General features: G+C 40.0%; 1 long non-coding RNA gene across 1 annotated transcript; it reads left to right on the top strand.

The window, feature by feature from the left end:
- The first annotated feature begins 595 nt into the window (after positions 1-595).
- LOC131003126 (uncharacterized) lies at positions 596-3,221 on the top strand. The gene is made up of 3 exons (XR_009094547.1): positions 596-957; positions 2,431-2,493; positions 3,012-3,221. It is a non-coding gene; the product is annotated as an uncharacterized LOC131003126 (long non-coding RNA).
- The last annotated feature ends 1,518 nt before the right edge of the window (positions 3,222-4,739 follow it).

The following is a 4,739-nucleotide window of genomic DNA, read 5'->3' as shown; positions in this document are numbered from 1 at the left end:
TTATTACATCTTTCAGTTGTTTTAATCCAGCGATTAATATTCAGTTAATTCAGCTTAGAGTTCTGAATTAGATGCCATTACCTGAGGTGACCACGATTGAATTATTGACTAGTTAATGATTTATTCCAGAATGATAATTGACTTAGCCAAGTCAAGTTATTATTTTAATTGTAATAGAAATATTATTTCTATTTATGTAACATTATTACTTGAGTCGTGAGTTTACTCCGAATTGTGAAGTGAATTAAATCTACGGATTTAATTTAGATTTATTCTACGAGTCACGATTTTAATAGACGAAAAGTCAGCTATCAAAATACGAGAATTATTAGAGTATTTAGTATTATTAGCAAAACCCGGGATTAGTTTTACAGATACGCTATACTAGCAAGACCCGGGATAAGTATCAGATACCGCTTTATCAAGATACTGAAGGATTTTATTAATCACATCAACTTTACACTTACAAACACCATCTCTCTCACTCCTAGCTACTCTAGACTATCCCATTACATCAAGAAGAAGAAAAAGGAAAAAGGGGCGTGCGTGAGGGAGTGAAGAATAGCTGTGACAGCAGCTCACCCCCTCTCCTTCCCTCTGTAGCAGCAGTTCGGCCATGCCAAGGTACATCTAGGGGTCTTTCAGCCACCCCTATGACTGCCACAACCTATCCACCCACTGCAGCCTCAAAGCTATCAGCCAACATCCACCCTTATACAACCCAGCCATCAACTTTTTCAAGCTCCCTTAGTGCAACAGAATTCGAAGAAAGAGAGAAGGGATGAAACTTCTGCCAAAACTCCAAGGTAAACCTTGGCTCTAATCCCTCCACTTCCTTCTTGAATTTTCAGCCTGCATTCAATATGAAAACAATCCACAATTCATTTCAGTTCCTATCCTCTGGATTCAACAACAGCAGCAGCCAACCATGCACCAAACATTCGCAAAGCATTCAAGGTATTCATTGAGCTCCATATACTATTTTCCCATCATACATGCTCTACACTTAAGCATGATAAACAAACAATACCAATACATAGTTTCCGGTAATAACATAGTCAGTTTTTATGTGTTATTCATGAGACAGACAATGAGGACTTTCGAAATAGAAACAAACCACTATGGCTAGTTTTACCCACTGCATAATCGAAGTATAGAAATACTAGAGCTCAATAGAATCATGAACTGAGTTTACAACAAGCTTTGAGTTTCGTTCACAATAGAGTATTAAGAATGAACTTAGCTTTCTTTAAGGAGGGGAGGCTGCCCTGTTCCGCCGAACCGAAGAGCGTTGGCGGAGGCAGAGCTCTGCTGCTCGTCGGGCGAGATCAGGGGAGAACCCGGCGACGACGACGGTGAAGCTCTCGCCAGTTCACAGAGCGGCAGCGGAGGTACCATGTTGATTCGTCAGGCAGGAGTTAGGGCTCCGATTCCAAACCTCGATTGAACATGTGTACGTCTGCCTTGGGTGGAGAAAAGAGGAAGCAGAGCCATGGGGCGACAATCATCGCCGGATTTCGGAACAGAAGAGGCGTCGCGGGAGAAGACGCCGGCCGTTCTCCGGCTTCCGGATTCAGGCGGCGGCGATTTCGATTCAGGAGGAAATTTAGGACTTTCTTTTCTTTCCTTTTCAGTCGATTGAGGGCGGAAATTGGGAGGAGAAATAGAAGGATGGCCATACAGCTCCGCCGGCCTTCAGCAGCAGCAACGCCGCCGGAATCTCTAGAGAGGCGGCCGAGCCTCCGAAATCGACAGAGGAGAGGGAGATGCAAGCTCGGTTTCATGAGGGAATCGAAGGCGGACAAGAGAGAGAAGAGCGCCGGACTCAGGCGCGGCGACGGCCGACGTCGGCCGGAGCCGGAGGCGGCAGAAGCCCTTATGGAAGGGAGATGTTGATCGATTCTGAGAGAGAGAGAGAGAGAGGATGATTGTTAAGGAAGAAAAAAAAGAGTTGGGCTGCCCTTATGTCATTCCAGTGGGCCGAATTATTAGAGAATTGGGCTGGAGTTCTTTTTAACCAGGCCCACATTCCATCATTTAATTATTTGGGCCCAGAGTTTTTATTTTTATGTATGGGCTGTCATGGTTAATTGATTGAACCCAGTTTCTTTCATTTTATTAGATTGCCTTATCATTTATTGAGCCCAAGTAGAGATTGATTCTAGAATTATTAATCGATTAATTAGACTCAGTTAATTCTAAATACGGATAAATTTAGAACGAGATTATGAGATTTGCTAAGCGGGTTAGCAAACCCTAAGGCAGTGGATAAATTAGGATTAATAATCCGATATCATAAGATGAGCTTTAATCCTATAGTCTGGATTATTATTAACGGAACACGAGTCATGCATAATTATTTTACGCATTCTCCTTTACTGAGAATTTTTCTTAAGACAAATGTCTTACTTTATATTCTCGCATTAAAAGGTCAAGTAGGCGAGTAAAAGCTAGTCAGGAGTCACTAAGATATGACAAAGGTTTGCTTATCAGGTGGGCATTACTTTCATATATATATCAAATGAGTTTCATATTACTGTTGAACAAGCTATTTCATGATAAAATCTTTGAATTGAAGTTATTTTAAGTATTGTCTTGCCATAAAATGTTTCAATTTCAGTATGATATCTATCTGATGTGGCTTTGCCAATGATGAAATCGAATTCGGGTCCTGAGCAGTTGATAGCTATCCTGCCAGGACTAGTGTACACCAGTGACCGTGAGTCATCTAGCGGGTTGGCCGGTCAAGTGACCGTGAGAGGTGGCCACCTCTCCGGCACACAGTTCCAGATATGATAGATTACAAGAGAACTTAGACTGATCAGTCGAACTTTAAGAATCACAAATGAATTTAGTAAGCTTGGGCCTATTTAGCTAAAACTCCCTTGCTGTACTGTTTATGATGGCACGACAATTTACAGTTTCACGAAGCATGTTTATATGTTTACCTAGGCATACGTGCCCACTGAGTATTTTTGTACTCAGCCCTGCATGTATTTCTAAATGTGCAGGTTGAGCAATGGTTGATGAAGATGAAGTGAGGAGCGGAGCTTTTGTCATAAGTTGATTGAATAAACTCTTGGATACATGTCTTCATACATGTAATCAGATTATTATTTCCGCTGCGTATTCTTAAGTAATAAGCCTTTTGAATTAAGTCGGATTCATCCGAACTTACTAGTTAATTGAATCTTTGTGGCTAAACATAAGTTACATTATAAATGTCCCCTTCGCTCTCAATGATTAAGTTCGATCCTTCATTATATATTTACCCCTTCCTATCCCCGCTTTTAATCTCCCTCCCTTAGTCATGGTTTCCCGGCTTAATTATCTTTAATTAAGTCCGGTCGTGACAGAATGGTATCAGAGCAGTTCGTTTACTCTGAACCCAAGAGTTATCTATTAGCCTTAGTTTGGATATTAATATAAAAGTGTCGATCGACAAGAGCTCAGCACTTCATCACATCGTCATGCTCAATAAGAAAGAAAATGGTAATGATTTTCAAACGTTGAAAAGTTCACGTTTCATGCGAATGTACTGATGCTTACACTCAAGATTTATGTTTTATTGATTGATTAGATATCTCAATGAACTTAGATACGTTAAGAATGCATGATCACTATTACAAGATGAACAATAGAAATTAGAAACTCAATTATCTCTCACAATAGCTATAGTGAAGAGCCAAATCGAATGTCACTTGAAGAGACACGGGAATTCAATGAGAGTTATGCAATGAGACTAAAAGAAGAGTGTCACACACGAGTTAGTGACACGGGCATAGTGTTTCATTCATGTTGTTCACGCGAGACGGAACACCGAATCGACTAGTGCCTTATTTGATGATAGATCACGTGAGTCATTGCTCGTAGCGACGAGTGCGACTTATGTAATCAGATAGCTAGCGCGTAATTAGCTAAGCTTCATTTCAGATTCCTTGGTTATCGCCAGTTATTGCATGATGAGAACCTTCATGATTAATGTTTGAACCTCAGAGTTAGACTCACATAGAGTCATAACACTTTGTGTATGATGTTATAATATTGCGATTAGAACTATTAGCTTACAGTTTTAGATATTCGAAACCTTTCTGATTAAAGTTACCTATTACATTACACGTGAGCTTGATTTAGAACCCATGTTGATTACGATCACCTACTACGAATCGAAAGATGAGATGCAACGGGAATGAGTTCCCGAAGATGGTTAAGAGTTCAATAAGAGTTAGAAGCATCGACAACGGTTCGATATTGAAGTTAAGGAATTGGGATTCTAATGAGACACTGCGAGTATACTTAAGTTAAGTATACATACCTTAGCCTATCAGAGACATCGCCCTTGTTAGAACGTCTTGGATTAGACATTCAGTTTAGTAAGAAGAATGAAAGTGTTGACTAAGATCATTACATGACTTAGTATTATGTGTGGTGATACGTACCTTGTAAAGATTCTCAGAGAAGCAAAATCCTCTTCCTTATGGAAGGTATGATGATTAAGAAGGTCTTTAGCAAAGGCATGAGAGAGTGCTTCAAATTGCATGGTTGCATTTCAAGCGTTATGAGAATGAACGTTAACTACGAGAAGTACCACACTATGATCGTTTAGAGAGAGATTGTTGAGTAAGTTTAAAGATAGTTGAAAAGTTTTACTTCGCCTAGAAGATTTTAAGGAGTGATTTTGATTCTAAAGGCCAGACTTCAAGCTTGAGAATCTCCAGAACATTCTCAATGATAGATTT

Source organism: Salvia miltiorrhiza, unplaced genomic scaffold (assembly GCF_028751815.1).
Source record: "Salvia miltiorrhiza cultivar Shanhuang (shh) unplaced genomic scaffold, IMPLAD_Smil_shh fragScaff_scaffold_76:::fragment_2:::debris, whole genome shotgun sequence".
Classification (NCBI taxonomy): domain Eukaryota; kingdom Viridiplantae; phylum Streptophyta; class Magnoliopsida; order Lamiales; family Lamiaceae; genus Salvia; species Salvia miltiorrhiza.
This window is presented reverse-complemented; position numbering and strand designations above follow the sequence as displayed.